Source organism: Scyliorhinus torazame, chromosome 14 (assembly GCF_047496885.1).
Source record: "Scyliorhinus torazame isolate Kashiwa2021f chromosome 14, sScyTor2.1, whole genome shotgun sequence".
NCBI lineage: Eukaryota > Metazoa > Chordata > Chondrichthyes > Carcharhiniformes > Scyliorhinidae > Scyliorhinus > Scyliorhinus torazame.
The window spans coordinates 83103672-83116705 of NC_092720.1; the positions used below are offsets into that span (position 1 = coordinate 83103672).

At 42.7% G+C, this 13034-nt stretch overlaps 2 protein-coding genes across 2 annotated transcripts in view; one reads left to right on the plus strand and one right to left on the minus strand.

Moving 5' to 3' along the window:
• serpini1 (serpin peptidase inhibitor, clade I (neuroserpin), member 1) overlaps positions 1–5427 on the minus strand; it is a 65127-nt gene extending 59700 nt beyond the window's left edge. Inside the window, exon 1 of the mRNA XM_072474431.1 lies at positions 5322–5427. The gene's annotated coding sequence lies outside the window, so the exon portion shown is untranslated. The remainder of the gene's footprint in view (positions 1–5321) is intronic.
• Positions 5428–5615: 188 nt separating this feature from the next.
• The window catches only part of pdcd10a (programmed cell death 10a), a 37620-nt gene continuing 30201 nt past the window's right edge, over positions 5616–13034 (plus strand). The window contains exon 1 of the mRNA XM_072474433.1: positions 5616–5764. The gene's annotated coding sequence lies outside the window, so the exon portion shown is untranslated. The remainder of the gene's footprint in view (positions 5765–13034) is intronic.

Consider the following 13034-nt stretch of genomic DNA (forward strand, 5'->3'; position numbering starts at 1 on the left):
TGATCCCTGGTTTGGTTGTAATGGCAGAGTAGGGGAATATGCCATGCCATGAAGTTAAAGATTGTCATTGAGTACACTTCTGCTGTTGCTGCTGACGGTCTCATGGATGTCATTTTGAGTTGCTAGATCTGTTCAAATTCTATTCCATTTAGAACAATGGTAGTGCCACATAATATGGTGGAGGGTATCCTCAATTTGAAAACAGGATTTATTTCCATGAAGACTGTGCGGGTGGCCACTCCTACCAATATTGGGGAGGATGAAGCCAAATAGATTTTTTTTCCTCTTGCTGGTTTCCTCAGCAGCTCTGACTCAGCCAGCTGTCAGTGGTGGTGCTACTGAGCCACTCCTAATGACTCACATTGAAGTTTCCCATCCAGACTACATTCTGTGCCATAGCCAAGCTCAGTGCTTCATGGTGCTCAACTTGGAGGAGTACTAATTCATCAGCTTAAGGACGGAAGTAAGTGGCAATCAACAGGTTTCCTTGTTCATGTTTTATCTAATCCCACAAGACTTCATGGGGTCCAGATTTGATGTTGAAAACTCCCCGAGCAACCCCCTCCCGACTGTATACCACTGTATGACCACCTCTGGTGGGTCTCTCCTATCGCTGGGACAGGACATATCCAGGGATGATAATGGTGGTTCTCTGTAAGGTACGAATTCCTGAGCATGACTATCAGACTGTTGCTTGACTAGTCTGTGGAACAGCACTCCCAATTTAATCCCAAAGATTAGAGTCACCTTTTGGTGTTTTGAGATTTTGTCCAAAATCAGTAAATTTATAGCTGTGACATTGGGCTGCTATTCACAGGTTCCTATCCAACCTATCCACCATATCACCCACCCCACCAATCACGCCTCAAACGCATTCCACAAACAATGCTATTGATTCGATAAAATTAATACATCCACAATTGAAAATATGCTTAGTGAAACAAACCACAATTGAAAATATGCTTAGTGAAACAAACAAGTGTCCCAGCACCACAAAGAAACAAATCTCCTCACTATTTCCTATTTCACTATTACTTGAACAAAAAGAAATTTGGCAGCTGTTCACCCACTTGACCGAATGACAAAACTTGGATATTTGGTCAAAACTTGGATGATTTCACCGAAGGTGGCGCGCGGACAAATCCATTGCCTACTACAGGCACAGCAAAATTGAGGGTCAAAATATTTTTGCTATTCTTTTGCAGGATGTGGGCGTCAATGTATTTTCACGTTGAATCTTTCAATGAGCTACCAGCATGGAACAACTTCTGGAAGAATAGGATAACTCAGACGGCAATTTCCTGATTTCCATATTTGTTTCCCAGAGGTTGTTTCAACAGCGGAAAATGCTATTGGCTTCACAGCTATTTCTGCAGCAAAATCCAAACCCTGATCTCATCTTATGATGTTGCAAACCAGGATTTGTGAAATTGCAGTTCTATTATATAGGCTCTGAAAAAGATCATTTTACATCATTTCAAACGAGTACAAAGAAAGAATACCTTAAAGACATTTAGTGATTCTGCACCAATGGAACAGAATTATATAATTTGTAACTAGTCATTATTTAAATTTTCAGCACACGCTAAAACAATGTTTTATTACACAAAGTCAAAAATGAAGGAAGGTTCATCAAAATAATAAGCAATTCAAAAGATAAGTTTATAGACATAAGTCGAAGACAAATGGATGATTAAAACATTTTATTTGCTACTCTGTCCTAAGATAAATTAAGAATTTAATTAAAAAAGATATGAAGATTCTTTGAATCACATTCAAATTGACTGGTTAGTCAAGGCCTGGAACAATGAAAGATTGATGGCAACAATCACCCAAATGCTGGATGGGTGGTGAAAGATGACAAAATGGATTCGGAGAAAAAAATAATTTCAAAGCCACTTGAAGTTCATTCTTATGTTCTACACCATCTGAACCACTTGATTGATTACTGCCGTGGAATTCACTCCCATGCAGAGCAACGGCAACTGAAATTGAATCAATATCACCTGCAATTAATTCTACATTTACCTAAAACTGTTGAAAATGCAAAAAGATCTAAACCAAGAAGGTTACTGTGGAGTACCTGTGCCACTGATTAACAGCAGCATGATTTTCTTTAACAGATAAGCCTACAGATTTATGGCCTGGAGTACATTAGGCTTCTTCGGCAGCACCTTCCAAACCCCTGACCACTACCAACTAGAAGGACGAAAGCAGCAGATACCTGGGAGTCCCACGACGCGGAGATTCCCCTCCAAGTCGCTCACCACCCTGACTTGGAAACATATCGCCGTTCCTTCACTGTCACTGGGTCAAAATCCTGAAACACCCTCCCTAACAGCACATTGGGTGTACCTACACTTCAGGGTCTGCAACAGTTCAGGACGGCAACTCAACACCATCTTCTGAAGGGCAACTAGGGATGGGCAATAAATGCTGGCCTAACCAATGACACCCACATCCTGTAAATGAATTTAAAAAAAAGATTCATGCAGATATGCTGAAATTCTATGGCTATCTTGCAGGCAGAAATTGATTTCCTGTGGTATTAATTTGTTTATACCGGAACATTAGGACTCACTTAAAAGGACAAACATAGCACCAATGAGCGTTCTGTCTTTTGCAGTGGTGCATCGATTAGAATCTCTTGCCCCTGCTCTCCTATTATTATACTCAGCAGGTGCATGGTCATTGAGAAGGCTGCTTAGTCCTTCTGAGCGGTCCATTAGCAAATCTTATAATGATTTAACTGGATTTCAGTGAAAAGTAAAACTCTATTCCGTCCCTAAGCCTCTTCACCTCACCAACACTCTCCTGTTTAAACCTCAAATCTTTGACTAAGCTTTTGGCCTCATCTCTTCGGTCTCAGGGTTAACATTTTGCCTGATTATGTTTCTGTGTAGCACCTGGACTCAAGTTTCTACTTTAAAATTTACTATATCTTTGCAAAATTGTTATTGTAGTAATAAACAAGCAATAATTTTATTGAATACATATACTGCAGTGCTCATTTTGACTCAAATTTTAAAAAAGGCAAATATGCTATCTTAACTGTTATTCCTCCTACTTGCATCAAAATCAAGACTCCCTACTCGATGGCTCTTCTTCCTTTTGGGGTTGAACTCATAACATACTGAACTCCCCAAGTTATTCTTTCTTTGTAGTTCAAAATTCTGTAGCTGTGAATTCACTCAGTTTTCCTTTCCTTCTTTAATCCAGTTTTGAAATCTAAGCACAGGGTTACTAAAACATTAGATTCAATCATTAGATTCTACATCCTTTGTCGTGGCTTTGATACTTCTGGAATTATTAATTAATAAACAATACAAAAACCCAAGGCACTAAAAACCGTAGACCAAAATCTTAACTGCCCAGCTAAATAACACTGATGTTCATAGCACAGAAATAGTAATTTAATACATCTAATCTGATTTAATTATTTAAAATGAATGAAAATAAGGAAAAGCCAATCTTGATTGAATTGCTTCCTGAAAACTCAATACAAGAGCAAAAACTTATGAAATGGATATACATTACACGAGACAATGATCTTTGGATAATGAGTTTCCTGTCCATTTAGACTCTCCACCTTGAGTCAATTTGTCAGATCCCATGTGGATAACCCAAGGTAAAGTGGACATAGATCACTGCAAGATTTGCAGCTAAATAACTTACTGCTTTCTGTCAATCAAAACGTCAAACAGGATAATATCATTCTTCTTCCCAAAACCCCAGTCAACTTCAAAGAACAGTGTGAAACTGTACTTATGGGTTAAGTCTAACCATTTGTCTTTAAATATTTAAAATTAATTACATTACTTTATGTGAACATATTGACAATGGGAGTTTCAGTGGTAGAATTGCTTCCACACTATCCATGATACATTTGACAGCAGGTAATAAGGAGACTGGTGAAAACTATGTTCCTGACTCGCCAAATGGTATGAAAATCACAGATGACACTTCTACAATGTGACTAACACCCTGAATTTTATGGTAACCCTTTTCCTGGTTGATACAACGCTGCAGTATGCCAGATACCCATTTTCAAATGTCAAATCCTCAACCTTCCTGGCGAGAGGGGAGAAACATCAGTCCAAAGGCTGAGTGATTAAGCAGCGAAATGGGAGAAAACAAGTCAAACAGAATTACTCATGCTGCAAAGCAATGCACAACAGCATGAGCAACAGGAATGAATGCACTGTGTGGCATTGCTAAGAGGTAAAATCGTGATCTCAATCAAACAGTGAACAAAAACATGATGGACTAAAACATTTCATTGCAGATATTTGAAACAACTACAATTCTGTCAAAAAAATTACATTTTAAACGGGTATAACATCAGTAAATGCATTCAGACCCCCACACTATAAATCAGCTATGTCAGTCTCTCTCTTATGTGGGAAATTCTCCTGCAGGGAAAAAAAATAAGATGGCAAGAAATCAAATAATGGCACAAAGTAATTACATTCCCCAGGCATTTGATTTTGCCACACAACCAGAAGAAAATCAATGACATGTCGGTCGGGGACAATAGAGAGGGGGGGGGGGGGGGGCATTTGCAGCTAAAATGTGTGTTGAGATAGGTAGATACATTTTCTGGTAATATTTTCGTTTGGGGTGTTCCCATCTGATAACCAAGATATTGCAAGATTTCAAAGGAAAAGACAACGGTGAAATCGCGCAACATTTCACCAACATCCATCTCTAACAATGGGTTCCGTTAAAATAAAAGCCAGTGGGCGCGGACAGGTGGATAATGGTCCATCCGCTGGCAAAACCACTTGACTGGCTTGATCAGACTGGGTTTTTAGGGGGGGGGGGTTCATGCACAAAACATGGAGAGCAAGCGGAATAAATGAAATTAAGCAAGAAGCACTGAGACGTCAACAAGCTGGGGTGGGCGAGTCAGACACGAAGAGACGCCCCCCCCCCCCCCCCCCCGGGCAGGGAGCCGAGCGGTGCCGACAATAGATGACAATCAATAACCTACAATGCAGAGGCTTACAATCAGGCAGCTCCGGCTCAGCAGCACTTACAACTTTCTGAGCACCATTTCCTCCAGCCCCCACTCCTGGGTCGGTAATAGATTTTCATTGACTACTGCTGAAATCAAACAAGGTACAAAGCAGCCCGCACACTTGTCTCCTCCGCTTACTGAACGGTGCCAAGACCTCACTTGTCACATTTTCCTTTCCCCACATCAAAGAACAGGAGAATGCAGGCCTGTGTTTATTTTTCTTTGTTGTTGATATTTCCAATAGTTGAACTTCATTTAGATCTGACTGGGTTGGATTAAAGCAGACACTGAACGGTTATACCTGCAGCCCTCCTCGCTCCTGTCCTCCAGGTTGCAGCGAACTCGCTTGTTACTGGGACTGCCCCACACACACAAAAGAAACCTCAAGCTGTAGCCCCGCCCCGCGGACAGTCCCAGGTCTTCCATTCGTCGCTTCACACGTCAGTCATGTGGGATATCGATGACGTTGAGGCCGCATTGCGCACTGGGTTTTGTAGTTCTTCTCCCCCACCCCGTTCCCGCGGCGCAGGCGCGGCGACCAAACGGAACTACAACACCCGGCAGGCCCCGCGAGGAATCCCCGGCGCTGATTGGCTGCAGGCCGAGGGGTTTCCGGCCGAGCTGTTGCTCGACGCCCAGCTTCCTCCTGGGTTGGTGGCGGAGGTGAGAGGAGTCGGAAGGGAAGTGCGGTGACCGAGAGTCGAGGCCTTGGGGAGGGCGGCTCTGAAGCCCGAATGCGTGCGGGTGAGTTCTTGCCTGCTTTCCCGGGGTGGGTGGGGAGGCCTGCTCCTTGGCGCCGCCCCGTCTCCGCACTCGGTGGGATTCGCCCAGGCCAGCTGCGAGGCTCCGGCACCTCCAGGGGCGCCGGGCTTCCTCTGCCCCTGGGGCAGCCACCGCCCCGGGTGGATATGAAGCGGTGCGGGTGAGGATTTCCGGGAGTTTTCAATAGAGACCCAACTTGGGGAAGGTCCGAGTCTGAAATGGAGCTGCTCGGAATGTGGCTGTACGAACCTGGGTGTGTGCGACAGCTCAACACTGACTGGCCATTCGAGTCTGTAAACCCATCGTTGGCCTTTCATCGACAGTCAGGCGCTCGCAGCCTTCATTTTTATGTCTTAAACTTAAAGTCACAACAACTGCCGTCCCTTGGGGAGTTTTTAAAAGTTTGCACCAAGTAAGATACGACGTTCTAAAGGCACGGGTGGCGATTGGTTAACGAAACCTTGAAAACAAAATGCACTAACTCCTTACTTCCAGAATTTCAGATGCATCCCTGAGGCTTTTGTTTTACTCCATTTGGAGCAGCAATCTACTCTGCAAATTTGTAGGAGTGTAGGATCGTTTCTAGAGTCCTGGCTAATCTGCTCGGGAAGCTTTCATGGAAAATTGACAGTGGATTATTTATAAGGAAGTTGATTACATTTATGTTTAATCTGATGACTCGTTGCTAGGCCTCCCAAGTTGAAATAATTGGTTATTTAATTTACATCCTGGCGTTTGATTGTTACTGGACAAATAATAATAATGGAGCACCTTAGTTTTTCTTTTGTTGTGAAGGACGTCCAAAGGACACTCGAAGCATAATCAAAATGTGGGCATTCAAATACGAGAAGTTACAAGTGGCGATCAAAAACTTAGTCAGAGGTTTGATTTAAAGAGAGGGTTGAAGGCATTTAGGGATGGAATTCCTGAAGCTTGAAGATTGTCAGCAAAGTTCCATCCATGTAAGATAATGCGCATGCAGCAAATCTGTTTGGGTGGGGGTAGCTTCACATGGTAAACATTTGCTGATGTTAATCGGTACAAAGCTGGTTCTGTCACAGCCACATATAAAATGGTTATCAGTTGTCATTGTAGGGTTGACTGTGTTGGCACCTATTGCCTAAATGCTGTAGGCACCAATTTTAATGGTGGTGCCTGTTAGCCAACTGGAGATGTTGTAATTTCCCCCTCAGCTCATGTCCCCATCTGTAAAAATATATGGAAATCTTTATTACTGTCACAAGTAGGCTGACATTAATACTGCAATGAAGTTACTGTGAAAAGCCCCTCGTCGCCACATTCCGGCACCTGCTCAAGTACACAGAGGGAGAATTCAGAATGTCCAATCCACCTAACAAGCACCTTTTTAGGGACTTGTGGGAGAAAACCGGAGCACCCGGAGGAAACCCACTCAGACACAGGGAGAGCGTGTAGACTCTGCACTGACAGTGACCCAAGCCGGGAATCAAACCTGGAACCCTGGTGTTGTGAAGCAGCAGTGCTAAGCACTGTGCTACCGTGCCACCAGAATGTTTCAACCTATATGTTTCGGTGTTCTTGTCATGCTTGCAAGCAACCATGGAGTGGAGCTTTGAATGTTCTACTGGTCTTATGGCTCTGGCTACCTCACCATATAGAAAATACTTGGAAATGCACCCATCTTCCATCCTGCAAATTATATGCCTGAGGTAGTGAAGTTGCCTCGTGCTCACAAACTCGGTATATTTGCTATTGAGAGGACTGTCCGATTTGTGGTTGTTCCCAGAATGTGCCACAAATTGCGAAGATAAAACATTTTTGAGCTTCCGTTCTTGATAACCGCAAGTTGTCTGTATTTCACAGTTGTACAAGTGTGTTCTCTACTGAGAACAAGAGCCTCAGGAATAAACATCTTGGTCCGAAGAGTCAAGTTGACGTATTCCATGCGTGATTCAAGAGTCAGCCAAAGGTGGTGGCTGCTTTCCCTGTCCGTGCATCAAGAGGCAAGAAGGTGGTATCAACTAGAAGAAAGCCTCCTTGATTAGCATCCCTTCCACCACCTTAAACATTCCTTTCCTCCTCTGGTTCAGCAATGTGTACCATCTACAAGATGCATGCCGACATCTCACCAAGGCTCATTTGACAGCACCTTCCAAGCCCATGACCTTTACCACCTGGAAGGTCAAGGGCAGCATACGCATGGGAGTACTATGAGTTACAAGTTCTCCTCCAGGTCTTGTGCCATACTGACTTGGAACTATATCACTGTTCCTGGACCAAATCCTGGAGCTCCTTCCAAACAGCACTGTGGGTGTACCTACACCACAGGAACTGCTTTAGTTCAAAAAGGCAGCTCACTACCTACTACTTGAGGGGTGGGCAATAAATGCTGGCCTAGCCCGTGATGAGTGCATCCCATGAACTAATACAAAAAGAATTGTCACTGTGAAAGAATTTGCTCACCACTTCCAGCAGGATGTAATTTATTGTGAACAAGAGCAGAGGTGCCACACCTGTCACATAACAGTTCTCTTGATACTTATGTAACTTATGTGGAGTAAGTTTCTTGCATGTGAGAAACAATTCATGAGTCTCTATTGCTGAATTTCCATTGACTGGTTAGTGTGGCATCATGAGCATTCTCTTGCTGTATTTTTTGTCTTTACTTTCAGTCTGTGTGGATCGTAGAGCTTGACATCTGACCGAGTAACTCCTTCCATATCTGCTAGGCAGCAGAGAAGGAACAATCACCAACAATGAGTCAAGTGGAAGAGGGGAGGGTGCATAAAAAAAACAACCATCATGGGAAGGTGGTTGTTGGTGACCAATCCCCTCAGCCTGGGACATTGTTACAGAAGTAGATTCTGAGGCTCATCTTCAGCTGCTTCATAATGACCTTTGCTCCATCATAATATCAGGGTGTTCACTGATGTTATGGGGATGTTCACTGATGATTCCATTATGTTCAGCTTCATTAGCAACTACTCGCACTAAAGCAAACCATGCCTGCGTGCAACAAGACCTGGACAACATTAAGGCAAGTATCATTTTTGCAGTACATTCCAGGCAATGACCAGCTCCAACAGGAAATAATCTTGCCATCACCCCAGGACATTCAGTGGTGTTACCATCGTTGAATCCCCCATTATTATCATCCCAGGAATTATTGTCAATTAGAAACTGAACTGGATCAGCCAACAAGCACTGACTATAAGGGCAAGTTAGGGGTGGACTTTTTTGTGGCGAGTAACTCCTTTCTTGACTCCCAAAGCCTATTCACCATTTACAAAGCACCAAGTATGGTGCACACTCCAGTTGCCTGAACAAGTGTGACTCCAACCACACACTAGCTCCACACCAAAGGGAAAGTGGTCTGCTTGATCAGCAGCCTCCTCTGATGTGTAGCCACAGAAACTCAAGACTCCTTCAACAGGGTAGCATTGTAGGGCAGCACGGTAGCATAGTGGTTATCACAGTTGCTTCACAGCTCCAGGGTCCAAGGTTCGATTCCCGGCTTGGGTCACTTGACTTTGTGGAGTCTGCACGTTCTCCCCGTGTGTGCATGGGTTTACTCCGGGTGCTCCGGTTTCCTCCCACAGTCCAAATATGTGCAGGTGAGGTCGATTGGCCATTCTAAATTGTCCTTGGTGTCCAAAAAGGTTAGGTGGGGTTACGGGGATAGGGTGGAGGCGTGGGGCTTAAGCAGGGTGCTCTTTCCAAGGGCCGATGCAGACTCGATGGGCTGACTGGCCTCCTTCTGCACTGTAAATTCTGTAAACAGCACCATCCAAACCTATGACTTCTACCACGTAAAAGAACAAGGGCAGTAAATGTGTGGGAACACCACCACCGGCATGGTCCCCTTTAAGCCACACAGCATTCTGACTTGGAACAATTTTGTTGTTCCTTTACTGTTGCTGGGTCCAACCCTCCCCAACAGCACTATGGGTGTACTAACACCACATAGAACAGCACAGAACAGGCCCTTCGGCCCTCGATGTTGTGACGTGCTTTGTCCGAAACCAAGATCAAGTTTCCCACTCCCTGTCATTCTGGTGTGCTCCATGTGCCTATCCAATAACCGCTTGAAAGTCCCTAAAGTGTCCGACTCCACTATCACAGCAGGCAGTCCATTCCACACCCTAACCACTCTCTGAGTAAAGAACCTACCTCGGACATCCCTCCTATATCTCCCACCCTGAATCTTATAGTTATGCCCCCTTATAACAGCTACATCCATCCGAGGGACTGCAGCATTTCATGAAGGTAGCTTACCACACTTTCTCAAAGACAATTATGTATGGGCAATAAATCCTGGCCTTCCCAGCAGTGCTCACACCTGATGTGGAATTTTTGAAGTGCTCACCAATTTCTGTTCATCTATCATTCCTTTGTGCATTAGCCTACATTTGCTCCTGCAGTGCATTCATTTGAGAATATTTTCTATTTTCAAATCACTCCATAACCATGCGTGCCTCAATAACCCTACAATCCTCATGTGTTCTTTCAATTCCAGCCCTTTTGCAACCACAGTTTTCATTTCTGCTCCAGTGGTGACCCTGCCCTTCAGTTTCCTTAGCTTGGAGCTCTTAATCTCTTCACCTGCTTGCCTCTTTCCTCATAAGTCACCCATTAGCCTACCACACCTGTAATAAGATCTGTAATGTTAAATTTTCTTTGATCCCTTTTGGAGTGTCATGTTAACAATCCTACACAAATCCAAGTTGTTATTCTAAAGCTACTTCTGGTAATGAATAATTAATTCTGTTGAGATTTTAAATTATATAATGCCAAAAATGTAGTCTTTATCCTAAATTTCCTAATATAGTAACTATGTTTAGTTATTCAGTATATTTAACAGTTAGATAAATGTGATTACAATGAAAATATTACCTTCAGATTTAATTGAACTTTAATTTATCTGAATGGCTTTACCCATTTATGGATTTTCTTGCCGAATCAAGTTAGCCCTGAATGTTGTCACAGAAATTAATATTTTCTGGTTGATTGAGATTAGTTATTTTGGTACTCATTTTTGAGAGTAATTTTAAATTCAGTGTTTTATTACTCAATATCTACTGGGTTCTATGATGTGGTCATTGAAATAATATCCTCCTCATTTACCTCCAGTTCCATCTTAACGGAAAGATTGGGCAACATAATACCTCTGCTTTTACTAATTTAAAAAAAAACCACAAATTGATTTTGCCAAAAATGTTCTGAGCCATGTAGCTACATCTTGGGCTGTGACATTCCTATGGATTTAATTTGTCATTTCTTGTTAAGGACATTTACAAGATAAAGGTTCTGGATAGATAATGTGACAGGTTAAAGTGTATTGCCAAACCTTCTGTTTGCAGGTTAAGTAACGTTAAAAAAAAGTTGTCTTTGTAAATTAATTATTGGGGAACTTAAATATCAATCTTATCCCATGTTTTGGAAGATGTGTCTCGTGTTTCATGCTTATTCTGTGGTTCATAATCACATTGGCCTGAATTCTGCAGTTAGTGATGGTAAAGGAATGGCAATTGCTGTTCAATTTTGTGCATTTATCCACATAATTTCTGTGAGCTTTTACAATTTGCAATTATCAGAGAGTCAAACAGCAACTGCATCCTCCTCCTAGAGAGGATTTGTGTGAACAGAACAAGCAACAGTATGTTTCTCTTCAGCCAGTTAAATAAAAGAATCCTTATTGAGTCAGATTCTAACCCAGAAAACCTAACTTAGTGTAAATCATGCACAGAAATTGAAATAGAGACGATGGTATTGTTTCTTGTCCAGAAATTCCGGGTAATGCACTGGGGATCCGGGTTCAAATCCCACTACGGGAGGCGTTGAAATTTGAATTCAGTAGAAAATCTGGAATCAAAAGTCTAAATGATGAACATGAAACCATTGCCAATTGTTGTAAAAACACATGTCATTCACTAATGTCCTTTAGGGGAGGAAGCCTTCCATCCTTACTTGGTCTGACCTATATGTGAATACAGACCCACAGGAATAACCATAGGAACAGGAGTAGGCCACCCAGCCCTTCAAGCCTTCTTCGTTATTTAATAAAGTCCTGGCTGATCTAACACTCAATAAGTCCACTTTCCTACCTTATCTCTAACCTTTAATTCCCCTACTGATTAAAGACCAATCAATCTCAGCCTTAAAAATGTTCAAGGACAGCCTCTGGGAAGAAGAATTCCAAAGATTCACCACTCTTTGAGAGAAGAAATTCTCCCTCAAATCCATCTTAACTGAGCACCCCCTTATTTTGCGACCATGCCCTCTGGTCCTACACTCCCAAGAGTGAAAACCTCTTCCCTATATTTCCCCTGTCTAAGCTTCTCCTTCTTCCAAGATAAACAATCTCACATTTTCCCACATTGAATTGCATTTGCTAATTTTCTGCCCACTCAACCTGTCAATATTTCTGTAAAGTATTTTGTACCCTCCTTACAAGGTGGGAGGGAAGATAGGTTGTATCATCTGCAAATTTGTCCACCGTACCATGAACCATAGGAGCAGAATTAGGCCATTCGGCTCAAGTCTGCTTCGTCTATCAATCATAGCTGATATTTTTCTCATCCCCATTCTCCTGCCATTCTAATTAAGAACCTATCTATCTCTGTCTTAAAGGCACTCAGTGATTTGGCCTTCACAGCCCTCTGCGGCAAAGTGTCCCACAGGTTCACCACCCTCTGGCTGAAGAAATTCCTCCTCCTCTGTTTTCAAGGATCGTCCCTTTAGTCTGAGATTGTCCTCTGATTCTAGTTTTTCCTACAAGTGGAAACATCCTCTCCATGGCCACTCTATCCAGGCCTCTCAGTATGCTATAAGTTTCAATAAAATTCCCCTTCTAAAGTCTGAGTACAGACACGGAGTCCTGCTATTTGTCTCTCCAAATATATATTGTGAAGAGCTGTGGTCTCAGCACTGATCCCTATGACATTCCAGTGGCTACTGCCCTCCAAGCTGAGAACAATCCCATATCGTTATTCGCTTCTTCCTGTTTGTCAGCCAATCCTCTATATCGATGCAAGAATATTATAATCAACATCATGCGCTCCCATCTTGCGTAGTAAACTTTGGGACATCTTATTAAAATACCTTCTGAAAATCCAAATGTTAAACATTGATTGGTTCTCCTCTATCTACTCTGGCTGATACATCCTCAAAGACCTCTGGTAAATTTGTCGTAAAAACATGCTGACTCTGCTCGATGAGTTATGATTTTCCAAATGCACTGATATTCTCTCCTCTCTCCTTAATAATTGATTCT